This window comes from Rana temporaria, chromosome 3, assembly GCF_905171775.1.
Source record: "Rana temporaria chromosome 3, aRanTem1.1, whole genome shotgun sequence".
NCBI classification, from domain to species: Eukaryota; Metazoa; Chordata; class Amphibia; order Anura; family Ranidae; genus Rana; species Rana temporaria.
In genome coordinates, this window is record NC_053491.1 from 249,203,682 (window position 1) to 249,223,115 (window position 19,434).

The window sequence follows — 19,434 nt, forward strand, 5'->3', positions numbered from 1 at the left end:
GATTGATATTTATATTCAGAATACTTTAATAATCCCAAAGGGCAATTATGGCAGATGTCAGTGATTGCACCATGCATAGTGCATCAGCTCAGTAGGCTAGCTTCTGGTTTCTGGACAGGTGCAGGTGCACATCACCTCACTGTGGTCAGTCCTGATACAGGGAACAATCTCAATATAAAAAAAAAAACTGGATGTGTCGGTATGTTGGGTTTCAGCATTTTAACATTTACTGCAATGTTCTGGGTGACAGCATTGCAACCCCATAGAATAACAGTAAGGCCGTGTTTTCATCCTAGGGATGAAAGTCACAGAGAGGGCCAATACTGGCAGGATCCTCACAAAGGAAATGTTTTGCAATGCAAATTAATAAGCCACACAAGATCCAAAGGGTGTAACCTACCACTTGTTCTGTAGTCCACGGAGTGGACTTGAAACAATGTTAGTTAAGACCAGGGCCATAGAAGCAGAAAGCACAGGAAGTCACTAGATTTCTGACACATATTACAAAATATTTAACAACTCAAAAGGGAACAAATAAGAGAAGGCTGTTGCTAGGGTTTACACTAATTTAATAGCTTCTGTGTTATCAATGAATTGCAGATGCTATAAGTATGGCTTACTCTCCTGCCAGAGGCCCAAAAATGTATGAAGCTTCTCTTTTAACTGGTACAGCTATAAAGCGGACATGGATAAAAGTGTTTCACCTTACATATGTATCACCGAATCTTATGTTTGCCTGCAGCCCTCATTTGAATCAATTTCATTTTACCACTAGTGAAAAAGTTAAATGTAATAGCAACTGACAGTAGTTTCTCACATAGTATTAGAGTTGATGTGCAAAGTGAACATCAAAGGTCTTCTACGGGAAGCAAATTATTTATGATAATTAGGTTATATGTGTTAAAAGCTTTGCCAAGAAGAATAAACAAATTTGTTAGATTGTTTAAAGAAAAGCTATAAAGACACGTTTGCTTTCCTGGCTTAGAAGACATTTGATTGAACTTGAATCCAAGAGTACCATGAACTATCTTGTCAAGCCAAAAGAGCAAAATGGTTTCACTTTTGAAAAAACATTTTTTTTCTTAAGGCAGAGAAGGCAACTGTATATTAAGTTATTATTATTATTATGGCCAATCCGTTTTTTTGACAGGGTAGAACTGATTTACAAGAGTGTGAAGTGAGGGGAAAGGCAGTAAAGCAAACCGGTATGATCATCCATCAAAACTAGCCCTGATTTTTCCCTACTGTTATTCTGTGCGCTACTATATACGAAACTAAAAGTACAGCTTAAATTATATCTAAAGCAAATGATGATGATTATTATTTTATAGAACTAAACATTTGTCAAGATTTTGTTAGAAAACGTATCTCCACAGTAAGGTGAGTCTCATCTTAGACTTGTTTCAGAACAAGGTTCCCAAATGGAAGATTCCCCCTCTGGTGACAGCTAAACATTTTAGATTTCACTTTACTTTCCTTTCTGGTGACAAAAGTCAACAGAACAAATTAAAAGGATGAATCACCAAAGCAGATATGGGAATATCAATCTGGCACAGGTTCTAACCCCCCCAACATTCTATCCAGAATAACAAAAAGACAAACAATTTTCACTCTAGATACACTTTAAATCTATTTCCATAACTAAGTAACTATATCGCTGTTAGCATTGCATCAAAACTCAGGGCTGGTGCAAGGATTTTTGACACCCTAGTCGAAACCTCATTTTGCCACCTCCCATTGACTCCACCCCAACACTACCCCCTTTGCCCTGCCCATGTATACCCCACCTTTTTAATGAAGTGTCCAAAAAATGCAGCCTCACCAGTGCCCATCAAATGCAGCCTCACCATGCCCACCAATGAGGCCTCACCAGTGCCCACCAAATGCAGCCTACCAGTGCCCATCAATGAATGTTTGCTTGCTTCCATTCATTCGGGAGTCGGGACACAGACACAGTCCTCCACCGCTGCACCTCTGACACTATGTGTGAATGGAGCTGCGACTGCCTGCTGATGCTGAGACTTAGCTGCTTACTGCAGAGAGAAGAGAGTAGGAACACCAGTGGCCGGGTGCCCTAGGCAGCAGTGAGCACTAGGCAGCCGCCTAGTTTGCCTAGTGGTAGCACCTGATCAAACTGTAGTAGCATCATCTAAATACAGTATGCAGCATTATGTTCCAGAAGCATCACAGGAAATTTCCTGTCTGCAGAACAAAATCAAGTCAGGCTGAGTGTTTCTCAGCCCTGCAGAGGAAGCCTTGTATTTTTATTTGATTCTGATTGGCCAACTTAGGAAACCTGAAGTTGGCTTTAATGTGGCAGGAGCGAATGGCATCCCTTATGCTCATAGTTACAAGTTTTCACAGTGCTACGCCAGGGTCATGGAGTAGTGGGATAAGGAGGGTGCATGATGAAAAATATATATATGGTTAAGTAGACCCTATCATGGCCTCTGTTTCCTTATCAGGAAAGCAGGCTTGTGGGGGATCCTAGATTTTTTGAAAAAAAAAAAAAAATATGCAAATGTGAGGGCAATGGTTTTATAAGCTTAGATGGCATTCTTTCAGCATTGACGTATGCCTTATAGACCTATGGAAGATGCCTTTTCAAATTTGATTGAACATTTCACAAAGAAGGACCAATACTGTTTACTGACTCTTTTGGCCTTATGATAAAATAATTTTATTATTACATAGGATTTATATAGCGCCAACAGTTTACACAACACTTTACAATATCAAAGGGAGACAGTGCAGTTACAGTACATTAAAATACAAGAGGGTTAAAGGGGGCCTACTCATAGTAGCTTACAATCTAAAAGGGTGGGGCAAGTGGTACAAAAGGTAACTGTGGAAAATGAGCTGATGGAAGCAATTATCATTAGTTGGAGGCGTGGTAGATTTTCCTCAAGAGATGAGTTTTCAGAGATAGTCTAAAGGCAGCCAGAGTAGGAGATAGCCTGACAGATTGAGGAAGAGAGTTCCAGAGGATGGGAGAGGCTCTGGAGGAGTCCTGGACATGAGCATGGGAACAGGAGAGAAGGGAGCTTGAGAGCAGGAGGTCATGGGAGGAGCAGAGAGGACAGTTTGGGTGTTATTTGAAGAGAAGATTGGTGATGTAGCTTGGGACGGAGTTGTGAATGACGTTGGATGTTGTTGTTAATATTTTGAATTTACATTTGCGGGGAAATTGGGACCCAGTTTAGGCATTAGCGGATAGGAGTGGCAGACACTGAGTGGTTGGTAAAGAAGATGAGTCTGGCAGCAGCATTCATGATAGACCAAAGAGGGAATAGTGGTATTGACACATATCAAACAATAATATGTATTAATTTGATTTTTATATTATATCACCTCCTGTTGCCTCCTAACAAAGTGGACTTTTTAAATGTATACAGTTTACTGGTTTGCTTTGATAAAGGCAAATAGGCTATTCACTTTGGAAGGGAACGTTCACTTAACAAGGGTATTTTGCCTTAGCTTAGTAAATAAGGGGAAGCTTTTCTGACTTCCTTTACCCAATCATGTGCCCGCAAATATTGCAAAGGAAATGTTCACCACATTTACTAACCAAAGAGAAAATTCCATTACTCATGCTTATTAAACATTTTAAATAACATCTAACATAAAACGATGCAATGTTTTAATCTTTGTGTAGATGATTCTGTAAGAATAGGATTGTAGGTTAGATGAGGAGGCTAATTGAAATGAGAGAGCAAAAATTATAAATATTTTTTGTTCTTAATGTTATTTTCTTAACCCCCCTGGCGGTATTCCCGAGTCTGGCTCGGGGTAAGATTTCAATACCAAAAGCAGTATCCCCGAGCCAGACTCAGGATCGCCTCGCATCATCCACAGGCACAAGTTACTTACCTTGTCCCTGGATCCTGCGATGCCTCCCCACTGTGTGAGCGAGCGGAGTCCTCACTCGATTCACACAGTGCCTGTGTGCCGCTGATCTCCGTTCCCTGTGACGTTACGACGCACGGGGCGGAAAACGGCGCCAAATTCAAAAAACTAAATAAGCACATTACATACAGTATACTGTAATCTTATAGATTACAGTACTGTATGTAAAAAATACACACCCCTTTTGTCCCTAGTGGTCTGCCCAGTGTCCTGCATGTACTTTTATCAAACAAAAACTGTTCTTTCTGCCTGGAAACTGTAGATTGTCTATAGCAACCAAAAGTGTCCCTTTATGTCAAAAGTGATTTTAGAGCAGCTAGAAAACAGCGATAATAAATTATAATCACTTGCAGAATTGAGCAATAGCGATTTGTGGCGAAATTCGTCATAAAAAAATAAAAGTAATGACAGCGACAATTCTGCAACTGTTATTATTATATTACTAGTTATTTATTATATTATAGTTTATGATTTTGTTTTTCAAACTTTATCATACACGAGATGTCTACTAGACTGTTGTTTGGACAGATTTAAGTGAGTTATTCCTAAGAATTACAGGCCTACAATGTAAAACGCCAAATTTTCATGCAAAATAATTGTACCGCTTTCAGCACCTAAAACCAGAAAGAATCATACCGCCAGGGAGGTTAATGTTGCTCTGATGTTTTTTTTTTTGTTTACTGTGAAACTTGCATTGGATTGCATTTAGTACCATATAAGTCCAGTTTTACTTCATTTAAAAAAAAAAATATTATTTTTTTTTGTCCAACAGGGCTAGTTTTTTCCTCTGAGCAGAGGGAAGTAACCTATCACACACAATCAGTTTTGGTTTGTATGCCAAGTACTAAAAACATAGTGGTTTGACTAAGTGGGGTTTATTTACCAATGGCAACTTTTTTCAAGGGAAGTTGCACTGTGCAAGGGAATTTTCCCCAGGCCCTAGTGAATGAGGTCAAGCTCTGCTAATGTCCATCATCCAACCACGTGCAAGTAAAACATTTATTTTTGTTAGTTTTTTCCTCGTATTGGGTATTCTTTACAAAGTGAAATTTAACTGCTTTCACTAAGCTCTAGGGAAAATTTGCAAAGTAGCCTATTTGACTTTAGTAAACCAACCCCAAGGTGTTTGAGGACAAACACATTACCCTCTGACATCTGCCTGTCTATAGCCACACTACGGGAACATTTGATGGATAGTTAGATGCAATAAAAATAGGTATACTTTAGCTTTGTCAGAGGTGCCCACTATATCTAAAGGTACTATAGTAAATATATTGTTGACCAGATGGTGTAATGAGTGTAGTAACTATTGATAATAGATTTTGTTTTCCTTTTTATAAAAGTCTGGAGCCTTTATTACATATTTGCATGCGCATGCATGAATTATACAAGTTTTCGTACAGCTAAATACTACTACTAAATGTGTTTCCTTAAATTATCACTAGCACATTTTGTATCTTCATTTTGGAATAAATTAAGCTGTAGATAACATCGGAATGTTTCAATTTATTGTTCACATAAGACATATAGGACTGATGACTAGAGATAGATGCACCAAATATAGTATGTCTCCCTCTGATGTCAGTGACTGCTGAGTTCAAGTAAGCATCCATGTGTGGCTGCACAAACCAATAAGGCAGTGAAGAATGCTGGTGACTGCACGGTGAAATGAATGCTTTTAACCTGCTTACTAGTTCCAGATGTGCACAAGTGCCATGCTGTGACTTGATGAGCCTTGTTATCTAAAGGGCATTTATGTCAAAGGAGACATGAAGTTCCCTTTCAAAGATGAAAAAACGCTAAAGTCTAAAGTTAGTATGCTGTAATGTGGGGACTCAATAAACAGTTTGAATGCAATGTGTATAGGAAAAAAGTCATTCTGAAGTTTGAGTTTTACAAGGAAATAAAAGTGCATACCTATCCATTAAAGTAGTTAAAAATATGCTTACATTGGATGTGTGTAGACAACATAAATGCACATAATTAGCTAGTGTAAGGAATAGTGCATAATAGGTATTTAGATAAAAACAAAAATCTTGTTTTATAAATATTTGATGTTTTTTTTCCATTGATTTTCCACTCATTTGCCTAATGATTCAGCAACATTACTGTTAGATTTAATGAGGAATAAAATGCCAAGTTTAACTATTAAATGTTTTTTACTCCCTCCTCCTACTTAACCTGTATGAAAAAAATATATGTGTACACCAGTCATGTTATTCTGCACTTCCGGCTCCAGGAGTGCTCGACGTTGGCGTGGAATTCTGAGAACTTAACCCATAGGCTCCCATGGCCCAGCCATTGTCTCTGCTCCCTTTCCTCCCCTGCAGAGCTTCTGAATCATGTGACCGAACTGGAGTGGATTAAAATTAGATAAGTATACAAATCTTTTTACACAGGTTAGGCAGGATAGGTAATAGAAGAGGGGAAGGAAAATTTTTAAGAATAGTTAGACTTTTTTATTTTATTTTTTCCGCCTCAGAGAACTATCAGGATATTCAATCAATTTGCGTTCATTTCGCAGTCTCCTTAGTTCACATCATGGTTGGAAAATTTATTTATCTATCCATTTCATTTTCTTCCCCTTTTATTTTTTTTTTTATTTTTTTTTTTTTCTTTCCTTCCCCCTTTTTTTTTTTTCCCAAATATATGTCAGTAAATATACAAAGGAAGAGAAAGAAAAAAAAAATACTTAAATACATAAATAGATACATTAGTTTCCCCTAGCCGAACAAACCCTCGTCCCACACTCAAGCCACCCCCAACCCTTATCCCCTCCTTCCCCCCCTCCCCTATCTCCGGAAATCTGTCTCCTATTGATTCACTCTTTGCCCATTAATCTTCCTACACTATATCATATCATCATATCATCCTGTCTATATACCTTGGTGCAAGTTTAAAATTTACCCAGTCCTGCCATTTTCGTTTAAATCCGCCTTCTCCTTCCTCTCCCATATACCTGAGCTGTTCAGCATAATATATATCATTGATTCTGCAAAACCAGCTCTTCTCTGTCGGGCTCATAGGGTCCTTCCATTGTTTGGGGATCAGACTCTTTGCTGCATCTAGTACGTGAGGAAGTAAAGTTCTCATGTACTGTTTAGTTGACATTTCTGTCCCATGGAACAAGCAGACCCATGGATCAGGAAGTATTTTAATTCCGGTTATCTCCTCAATTACCAATAATACATTATTCCAGTATGTTTTAATTTTTGGGCAGGTCCACCATATATGTGACATAGTTCCCACTTCAAGACAGCCCCTCCAGCAATTTTTGGAGGTGTCGTCTTGATAACGGTGTGCTATGGCCGGGGTTATATACCATCGTGCCAAACACTTAAAATTCATTTCGATCAATGCACAATTGAATGAGGTCGTATGGGTCCTTTCTAATATTTTCCTGACCTCTACCTCGGTTTTACCCGTTCCCAATTCCTCTTCCCATTTATTAATATAAGGAGGGAGGCCGGGATCTTTCAATCCCATCAATATTTTATAAATTGCGGAAATCGCGCCCCTCCCCCCTGGGGCCAAACACAGACGCTCCAAAGGGAGCAAGTGTCTATCCGACCTCAGGGGGGAGGGGAAGGAATCCACAAAATGCGTCAACTGCAGGTATCGCCACCCATTCAACTCAAACAATTCTTTTTTTTTACTTAGTTCCTGGTAGGTAAGAATTTTGCCGTCTATTAATATGTCTTTCAATTGTGCATCTGGTTTTTTAATCCAGTTACCAAACAGGTCCATTTTCCCTGGTACAAAAAAATTTGTGTCATATAGAGGGATTAGTGGGGAGTTATAGCCCCATCTATGTTTTTTATGTGCCCTATCCCATATAGACGTGGATGCCAATGTGATTTTGTGCATGTGCGGATTTATTTGTCTAAAATGTGGCGGTATCCAAATCTCTTTTCCTAACCGTGACTTATTTGAGCAACTTTCTATTCTCACCCACCTTTTCTCTTTGTTATCTCTGACCCAGTCGATCACCCGTGCCATGTGAATAGCCCTATAATATGTGTAAATATCCGGTACCCCCAAACCACCATGTTCCTTATCTCTAATTAACACCTCCATACTTATGCGCACTTTTTTGTTCCGCCATATAAACCTATTTAGTAACTGTTTTAGAATTTTAAAATAAACACCCGGTAATGCGATTGGTAACATTTGCATTATATATAATATCTTAGGGAGTGTAAACATTTTAAAACAATTTATTCTCCCTAGTAGGGATCTTTGTCTCGATGCAATTCTCTTTAAATCTTTTTTAATATCATTTAATAATGGTATATAATTCTGCAGGTAAATTAGGTCAGGGGATGATGTAATATTGACTCCCAAATATTTTATCTCGGTATCATTCCAAATAAATGGGAACTCTTGCTTATATCTCCGTACATCCTGTGCGTTCACGCTAATATTGAGGATTTCTGATTTTAGAGGATTGATTTTAAAATTAGATATGTCTCCATACAGTTTGAGGGTTTTTAATAGATTCGGGAGTGTTATAGTTGGATTCGTTATAAATAATAAGATATCGTCGGCGAACGCTGCAAGTTTATGTTCCCCATCGTTTGTTTGAATCCCCCTGATGTCGGGGTTATTTCTAATCCCGGCCAGCAATGGTTCCAAAGATAAAATAAATAAAAGAGGGGACATTGTCTCTGCTCCCTTTCCTCCCCTGCAGAGCTTCTGAATCATGTGACCGAACTGGAGTGGATTAAAATTAGATAAGTATACAAATCTTTTTACACAGGTTAGGCAGGATAGGTAATAGAAGAGGGGAATGAACATTTTTAAGAATAGTTAGACTTAAAGGGTTTGTAATGGATTTTTTTTTTATCTTATTATCTTTCTTTACCTTAATGCAATGCTGTTTTCGTGTCCTCATTGTTCGTTTTTGCTCTCAAGTTGCTGTAATTCTTCTCTGATCTCCACACTTCCTGGTTGTCTGTTTCCTGATGACCACAGTACTGGGAGCTTTCTCTCTGTGGTCACTAATCAAGGAGGTGTGATTGCTGTGTGTCTAAAACCCCACAGCACCAATCAGTTTCGTTTTCCAAACCATCACTGCCCTGTATTGGCTCTGTGGCTCTGTACATCACAGAAGCAGTAAACAACATGCAAAAACGAAACTAGAAACTGCAGGTACATTATATGATTGATTTTTATCTATTTTTAATCATTTTTAAAAGGAATCAGTTAACTATTATGTCTCTATACCCTGTAAATAGTCATTTCAGCAAAAAATGTTCCCTTACAACTCCTTTAAGACCGGTCATACATGGATTGAAATGCATCCTGCTCATCAGGTACCAGCCGAATTTCAATGCATATAAGAGCAGACTGGTTGTACACAAATTGATCTACCGATTTTTCCTGAATGACCAATACCACTAGCTAAATCCAGCAGCCCTGATCATTGTATTCTGACTGCAGGGAATACAGGGCCAGATTCACAGAAGAGATAGGACGGCGTATCTCCTGATACGCCGTCGTATCTCTGTGATCCGCCCGTCCTAACTATGCGACTGATTCATAGAATCAGTTACGCATAGATAGCCATAAGATCCGTAATTGACTTACACCGTCGGATCTTAGGATGCAATTCTAGGCCGGCCGCTAGGTGGCGATTCCATTGCGGTCAGCGTAGAATATGCAAATGACTAGTTACGGCGATCCACGAAGATCCGCGCGTTCGTCGCAATCCCGTACGTCATCGCTAGTCGTTTTTACCCGTCGCAAAGTTACACCTGCTTTAACATGGCTTATCTTTAGATCAGCCATGTTAAAGTATGGCCGTCGTTCCCGCATCAAATTTCGAATATTTTTTTTTTTGCGTAAGACGTCCGGGAATACTAAACGCCGTAACGCACGTCGCATTTCAAAAAAAACGTTGGGGCGCCGTAATTTCGCGCAATGCACGTCGGGAAATTTCCTAACGGAGCATGCGCAGAACGTTCGGCGCGGGAACGCGCCTAATTTAAATGGTGCCCGCCCCATTTGAATTAGGTGGGCTTGCGCCGAGCGCATTTACGTTACACCGCCGCAAGTTTACAGGTAAGAGCTTTGTGAATCAGGCACTTACGTAATTGTCTCTGAATCTGGCCCACAATACCCAAATGTGTGGATTGGGGAATCGGATAATTTTTTTTTCATTTAACCCACTGTTCAAAAAAAAAAAGATCAATGTATGGATATATGTATGCTAGGATTTTCTTCCACTTTAATAAAGGAATTCATTTTTTTTTCTTATCTTTCTCAGGCAAAGCCCTAGTATTATTGTGATGTTTTTTTTCAGTCTGATTCCTCAGACCTGTAGTTCTGAGACAGTGTATAGCTTGTCCAGGAACTAATACTACTACTAGGAGTCAAATAATATGAGGCCTCGTACACACGACCGGTCATGAGTATGTTTTTCATCAAGGAAACTCGACGAGCAAATAAGAGAGCAAGTTCTCGTTTTCCTCGTCGAGGAAAACGATGTTCCTCGGTCGTGTGTACGAGGCCTGAGACTTCAATAGCAGATAGAAGTCTTAGGCTGGCCATACACGGAGCAAATTTCTTTCCTGCAACCATGGGTTTGCAAATTTGCTCAATTCTTCCATGAAACAGACAGTGTTGATGTGGGGATTCCTTCTGCCCAGTCATTGTTTCCTCCCGGCAGGGGAATCCTCCCCCACTGGGAGAAGACAGTGATTATCGCTAGCAGCTACAGCAGCCGCTTGCAATAATCACAAGCAAATCTGACAGGCTGATTGTACCCAAGTTGATTGATTAATCAACTTGGTACATTCAGTCTGCCCATTAATGGTTTGAATCTTGGCCAGTTTCACATGGCCGAATTCCTGTCCACATCAGCCAGTTCAATAAAAACTTTCTGACATTCGGTCTATGTGTATGGCAGCCAGTCTGACAAAAGCTGGGCAAATTAACGGGCATGCAGGAAAACCAACAGTCGACTGGTTGCCGATGAGCGCTCTCAACCAATGGCTGAGAGCGCTGACCAGAGTGTTCTGGCAGGGAGGTTGTCCCCCAGCAGAACACAACATCTCAGCTGGGGGAGATCAGTGTACTCGCAGTTTTTTTTATTCAACCCACCGGGTTGAATGAAAAAAACTCATAGGGGATTATTTACAATAGGCAAATCCACTTTGCAATTCAAATGCAAACTACAAGTGCAAAGTGCACTTGAAATTGCACTGAAAGTGCACTTGGAAGTGCAGTCGCTGTGAATCTGAGGGGTAGATCTGAAATGAGGGGAAGCTCTGCTTATTTTATCTTTCAATCACGTGCAAGCTAAAATGCTGTTTTTTTATTTTCCTTGCATGTCCCTCTCGGATCTACAGCGACTGCACTTCCAAGTGCACTTTCAGTGCAATTTCAAGTGCACTTTGCACTTGTAGTTTGCACTTGTAGTGCAAAGTGGATTTGCCTTTAGTAAATAACCCCCTTAGTGTGTACCAGGCTTAAGACATGGCAGTAATCTAACAGATTCTCTACATTTAACCCATACTTTAAAGATTACATTTCCCATTTAAGAGACTATTGTTTTTACTTCCAGTTGTGTCATTGAAATAGCAAGTATCAGGAAATTCCCCAAAGCAAAAACACTGACAGAGGTTCAAACTGTTGTCCACTCTATTCAAAACTAAACACAAATAATAATAATTATAGTTCCAAAAAAAATTCTGAATACAATTGTGTCCTATAAGAAAACAAATTAGACAGAGGTAGATAGGTATGAGTGGTATTGAGTAGTGATTTTTCTTTCTTAATATCTTGAAAACAAAGTTACAGGTAAACCATATCCAGCCCTACAGCAAATGTATATTGTTCTTTTTTTTCTAGCCTGCTAAACCAACACTTGTTCAAAGTCAAACCTTTTTCAATATGTGATTTGTGAGTGCTAGGAGACCCTAGTACAGTTTATATTTGGGAAAAACCTAATAACATTTGGAGTTTACATTTTAGCGTGCACAAATAATGTATCGTCCACTCAAAAATTATATTTTGTATGAAAATTATAATTTATTTGGAACAATTATAAAACACTCTCATGTACAAATATAAAATTCATTAACCAAATGTAATGTAAAGCAATGTCATCATACACTGTATAGCTTTGCATAACAAGCAACCAATTGATCAGTACCTAGTTTACCAATACGTTGGGTCGATGCATTTTGTGGCACAGAAACGCCACTTCTTTGGGTTCTTCAAAATGTTAGTACATGGTGGCCTTAATACAATCCCTCTGGTGGTAGATCTGGTTGTTTCAAATATCTGTAATAAATCATATTCATATATGTCACATTTGTTACAAATTTCACAATCATTGAATAGCCCCTGGGAGTTCACATAGATGTTCTCAAGCACATTAATCCTCCATTAGCCCATGGCATTTAGCTGAGTTGTCTAATTACAAATCTGGCTAATAATTATGCACTAACAATTAAAAAAATATATATGTTACCATCATATCATACTCATTCACTGGGTCCTTAATTCTGAGTGGAATGAAAGTCCAAGATGTAAAATGTGGCTTTAATTATTTCTACAGTGCAGTTCTGTGCATATCGTGTTGGTTTTTCAAGCCTGAGCTTTTAACAAAGCTCTACAGATAACGCAGTTTTCCCTTCATTTATAGCCTCACACCCTCTTGACCTTTAGATATTTTTTAGCTGCACAGAGAATTCAAAGAGAAGATGCCATCAGTAAGTAACCAAAGCAAAATTCATAATTGCAGAGGCCAGTAGTTCAGCCTGAATGCATGTAGCAGGGCTAAATAAACAATTTAGATAGAACCATAAGCCATTTTAAGCATACTGAGGCTAGGATGGTATGATTTTTATATCATCTACAAATACTGTAAAAGTTCACAGATGGGTTAAGTTCATCTGCTTTTTTTTATGTTGTTTTAGTTTTGATCTTTTTTTTAGTCACATGCTCTTCTATATAGTACGAAAATAATCACAAAATATTGGGTGAGTGAATGCAAATAAAATAGGTCAACCAAATATACAGTAGATCAGAGAAAATGACCAAACATTACAGAAGAGTGTAATAAAAAAAATATCATCAGAAGGGAGGAGAAGAGGGATGGTTTTATCCGTCTTCTGCTTCTTAATCATTATCCATTTACAGACTGAGGGCATCTGTATCTTCCCTTTTCTTTATTCTACTGGTCAGCTATTTTTTTTGGCAAGGGTTGTACTCATTATTGCCTTTTATGTATTATTTTACAATAATAACACTAGGCCTTGTGGTTAAGCTTTGAAGTATATAAAAAATGGAAATTATGCTTACAGTTAAAACTATGAGATTTTAAAACTGAACACTGAGTTGTGAGGGGTGACTATATGCAATATTAGCAATAAAGTGGTTCTAAAGGCAGAAGTTTTTTTTTACCATTTTCTGCATTCAATTTAAAAAAAAACTTCTGCATTCAGCACCACCAGCCCCCACTTATACTTACCCAAGACAGATTTTAATACAGCGATGTGTACGAGAGCAGAGGCCCTCTCGGCTCTCTTCCTCCTCGTTAGCTTTGATACAGCTCATGCTGCTGTCAATCACAGCCAGTGAGGAGGGAGTGGAGATGGGGCCAATAGACACACAGAGTGGGGCTTGTGAGTGGGCTTGCACAAGTGCCCCTATAGCAAGAGTCTTTCTATAAGGATACGCTGCAGAGGGAGGAGCCAGAAATGCAAACAGGTGACTCAAGAAGAATAGGTTTGGGGCTGCTCTGTGGAAAACCATTGCACAAAGCAGGTAAGTATAACATGTTTATTATTATAATAAAAAAAAACAGAACTTTTAATGTCACTATGAAAAACTACTTCCGGCACCGTATAACATCATATGATGTTGTAGACTTTGAGTGGAGATATCTGGATCATGCCTGCAGCATGGTTCCCTACAATGTAAAAGCCATAATAGCGGCTCATTAGATGCTGAATTGCTTTTACAGGCAGCCAGTCCTCCAGTGTCCTCGCTGTCCTCCAGTGCCTCTCCGGGCTCTCTTGTGCGATCAGGAAGCCAGAGATTTGATCTGGCGATGATGCCAGATTACCACAGAGTTGGCCAAGGACTGGGTGGTCCATGCCCATCTGTATGACCCTGGGAGGCCAGGAGCAAAATTCATGACAGCACTACCGGTTCTGGCAGATGTAAATGCAGCAATTTTATATATATATATATATATATATATATATATTTAATATCATGCTTTCCAGGGTAGAGGAGATGTCTGGGGTCTTATATACCCCAGATCTCTCCATAAAGAGGACCTGTCATGCCTTATTTCTATAACAAGGGATGTTTATATTTCTTGTGATAGGAATAAAAGTGATAAAAAAAAAATAAAGGGACAGTGTAAAAAATAAACAAATAAATAAATGTTTTTTATTTTTTATTAGGACTATTTTAGTATATAATGCTTATTTACTATTTTGTTTGCTACTCCAAGTCAGAAGTCGAAATGCATTCAAAAACATTCAACATCAACCCTAAAGCCAATAAAAAAAAAATTGAAAGATAATTCACAATCTGAGTGAGTTATGACGTAGACACTTGGACTGCTACTTTTTTGTTGTTTACATACATTTAATTTAATACATTGCTGCAAGACTGTGGACAGACTATGCTTATAGTCATACATTCTGTTCTAATAGAAAGGGAGGAGAGAAATGTGCATATAATAGTGATAGAAACTTAAATTGTTGCTTGGCACACTGTGTAATGATGACAATAGGTTATAATGATGGTATAATGATGACAATAGGTAAGACTTCAACAACCACTAGACATGGCATGCTAGACTACGTGCTAGAATCTGACCTGTTATTCTATAATTATCTCTTCAGGACTTCTAAAACAAATTCTTTGAGTTTAGTATTAGCTAGTTATCTCTGCTGCTGTACATCCAGGACAGCCCTATGAGTTGCTTGCCAGAGCTTGCTCAAGAGAAATTAGTTACATTAATAACTCAGGTGACAGATGGAAGCTTTTTGTTTTGACTTGATTAACTGTTACTTACTGTCACTTATATTAATATTCGGCCTCACAACAATAATGCTGTGTAGAAAACTAGATATACTGAGAATAAAGCTTTGGGTTGATGTACACAAGTATCGGTAATATGGCTTCTGCAACTTGCTCAATAACAGTTTAATAAACTCAGTTGAATACAGACAAAAGAACCAGATTGAGAAAAGTCCTTTCACATTTACATAACTGGAGTACGCAATGTCAAAGTACCAGAGATTGTCTACATCCCATTTTTCAACCTCTTTAAGATTCTCATCGAGTCATGATTTTAGGTTTTCCTTCATCTTTCAAAAATGATTACCGGTGAATGTCATAAATAGGGAGAAGTTTCATATTCAGGGCCAACATGAATCTGACCAGAACTGAAGTCGCTTGCAGTATTAGAATATTGATAAAGGATTGTGGATGTTCTCATCTATAGCAACTAATTACCAAAATGTGCCACCTACCCTCTGAACTGTGGTCAGATGGCTTAGAAGGACCAATAATGTAGATTTTCTTATACGCTAGCCTCTCCCTATACAAGTCAGAGTTCCAAGTTTTTGTCAGTGTGTTGGAAGAGACATGTAGTAGATAGCGACAGATCACAGAGTGTTTGCAAGGATAGATAGATAGCTGTTGCAGGTGAAAATTGTTATGTTTATAATCGGTCACACGCAATCTCAGTGTGTTTCAGGCAGGCCATACACAATGCTAATTTCTTGGGGTTGTAGGAAAGAAATTTGCATGATTCCCCCATCAGCACAGACAGTGCTGACAGGAGAACCCCTCCTGCCGAGCAATTGTCTGCTCCCGGACTTACCTTGGACTGACAAGAAACCTTGGACAAATCTTGGACTGACAAGAAAAAAAATCCCATCAGGGAAGCACCTAACTGACAGACATACCCAACATTTGAGCACTCTCCAATTTATAGGAGCTATTCCATTCTAGCTCTCTTGCCCTAACTATGTTATTTGCAGTTATATCTGTATCTGGATTCTTTGTGAGATCCTTTTTTTTGTCTTGGTTTTATATGGTTTTTCTACCTTGACATTGATATTTTGGTTTCTTATGTTCTCCTTTATATTTATGGTTGTGTGTATGGTTGCAGCGTATAATTTCCTGTGTGATTCACTCCTCAGTGCAGCCATCTCCTTGACCAATATGCCAATATCTTTGTTAGAATTTAATATACTACATATCTTTATTAACCTGTTGACTCATAAGGTTATCTCATTGGTTTCAGATTTACATGATGCAACCACTCTTAGGAGCTTTCAGGCACTTGCAACTAAATTTGGCCTATTGATAATGGACTATTTCAAATACATGCAGATCACCCATGCCTTACACAACTACCCAGTTATCCCAAAGTATATATCCTCCACTGCCTAACAATACTATACAACTGGTACCCACCAAGGCATATCTTTGCATTACAATATACTACATGAAAATGTAAGCTTTCACAAAACTTCCTCCTTCAGTGGGAAGCAAATTACTTAATGGCGTTGAGCTCTTTACACGGTCTATAAATACTCAAGTTACATAAATCACTGGGAACTGATGCAAAAGATCGATTTACGTTAATACTTGGCCAAATTCTACTGCTGGAGAGAATGTGGGTCCACGGGTGCCCTGATGCATATATTATGGCATTGTAAACATCTCTATAGCTCCTGGAGGAAACATTTTCAACTTATAACAGAGATTAATTTCTAATACCACCTTCTTCAGCACTGGCAATAATAAATCAGAGAATAGACCCCCCCCCCCCCCCCCCCGTTAGCTGCTGGAATAACGACTACTAGACATTGAAAATTACAGTTGGCAAATAGCCCTTCAGAAACTAGCAAGATGGTTAAAACAAATGTTGTATATGAACATTTGTTAGCCATTAGACAGGACAAATACTCAATATTTTTAAAATCTTGTAAAACTTGGATTTGATTTTTATAAAATGTAATGCCAGATATTTCATAATTTCTACGGTCTTTTCTTTTACGCTGCAATGCACCCCTTTATACTGTAACTTTAAGGACAGTGAAATTTGACATAACTAGTCTTAAAAATGCTCCCTCTCCCACCTTTTTTTGACTAACCTATGCAAAAAACATCTCTATACTTACCTATTTTCGCTCACTCTGGTCCAGTCATGGGATCACCCCTGTGTCAGCCAGTGGCAGCTGCAGGAAAGAGGAGAGAGCGCTCGACAATAGCTTGTTCTTCCTGGGAGCAGTGATGCCACCCATGGGCTTACTATGGCCCATCCATGGTTGAAGTCCTCTTCTCTCACTTGCAAAAGTTGCTATCTAATACAAGGGAGCCAGATCATGTGACCAAAGCGGAAGGGGCAGAAAAAAGTTAAGCATACAGATGTTTTTTACACAGGTTAGACAACATGGGGATAGAGTGTTTTTCGTATTGAGGTAAGGCCTGGAATTAAACTTTAAGTTAAACAATCCACTGTATTTTTAAGGTCTGATAGGCCTAAAGAGTGAGTCAAAGGCTCTGCACATCCAGCTATTTGGGGGTTAGCAGGTTCTGCAAATGAAAAAATGCATATAAATAATTTGCTCTTCAAAATGAGAAGTGGGTCTCATAGACTATTGGGTGTCCAGGAAGGACCAGTGTCTGTAACTTGCACAGTGCACTCTAATTTTTATTTCATGATAAAACCTGCCTGGTTTCTCCCTTTGAAAAGCGGACTTCTAAAGTCACCTATCCTTGTGCATTGGGTCTGTACAAATTCTGTAATTTTTCTGTGAACTTATACACTGAAATATAATTTAACTATTAAAACCTTTCTGGTCTTTCACTCAGAAAATGCAGCCAATCAAAAGCGCTTACAGCCTTTGAATCAAATCTGTGCAATATTATTATTTTTATGTAAAAAATAATTACACTCTAATTTTGATTTCTTGATTAAAAGTTTCCTGGCGTCTCTCTGTGAAACTTTGGCCTAGTAAAAGTACTTACATATTGTGCATGGAGTACAATATTTAAGATTGTTTTCGGTAAAATAATATTCTGTCATTTTGATTCTTGATTAGCAAACTTCCTGGTGTCATCTTGTGAAACTGTGGTCTAGTAAAAGCTGTTTACAAAGTGTGCAGAGTCAGTTGAGTATTTATGCTTTTGTTTTGTGAAATAATACAGTGTCATTTTATTTCTTAGTTAAAAAAAAGGTACAAAGTATGTAGGAGGATTTGTTTCATCTCCGTATATCACCTACGACCAGTCACTTCACTGGATTTAGATAATTTTTTACAACCACTTTAATAAAAAAAAACTACTACCATAATTTTTTGCATTGGTACAAGTCCTTTTTGGTAATACTGAGCTCCTCATGCACATTTGACAATCCTTTGTCTATTATCCTAGATTTGGCTTTGACTACAATGGGGTTCCATTAACATTTGCAATTCCTGAACCTCATGATTAATTCAGTGAACGCCCTCATTAAATGGACCCAGGCATATTTGAGACACCAATACTCCTCATTTCCATAATCCCAACCCTTCTTCTCTCCATCATCATCATCACCACATCTCTCCTCACCACCAGCACCCTAGCCCTCCACCTCTTTACTGCCAACCATCTTCCTCTTCCTTGTATCTGCATCTTGTTAATTCATGGCATTCTAGTGGAGGGCAGGGATAGGTTTTTTTTTGCAGAGTAACAGCAGCTGGCATATGACCTTCTGGGTAAAATAATAGTAACTTAGTACATGATCCTGTGATGAAGCACAGGCCTTCAAAAACACCTAAATAGAATATTTGACAAAATTGACATCAAGATGTTTGCATGGGGACTATTTGGGGAAGATTTTATCTTACAATTTCACAGTGGAGGAGCAGAGTTCTGTGGATCAGCCCTATGGATAGCAGCCACAAACATTTCTGCCAACTCCTCAAAGCCAATTGTCACCAGTGAAGGATGAGAAAAAGAGCACATTACCAGACCCAAAATATGGGTAAGGTGCAGTGTGGTTCAACCGCAGTAAACACTCAGAGACCAGATGCAGTGACAAAACCATATTGAAGTTAAGGTTTGAACCAACAAAACTACCCGGCAGGAAGACAACTGGACAGGGTGTACTCACAGGATGTTGCAGAGAACAGTGTAACAACAGGTCTCCAAAGCTCTGACAGCATCTGTCTCGAGGGATAAAATGTGGCCTGGCTGGTCTGTGCCCAAATGGGGAGGCTTTTACAAAGGATAGCTCTTTCCCTACTCATCTGGAACCTATCCCTACCACTAACACCGGCGGACCGTTTTCAGCGGATAGATCCGATGGTGTGTACAGGGCCTAAGCGTTCTACTTATATTATGAAGCTTCTACAAGCCTCTACTCTTAGTTGCCATCGCTACTTACATCGTGCAATGTAATAGAGTATGATTGGCTTACAATGCTCTCCCACCCTGTCCAAATCTGAGCAATGCTGCGGGGAGGGGGATTGTAAGCTTAATATAAAGAGAGGTTCAGGT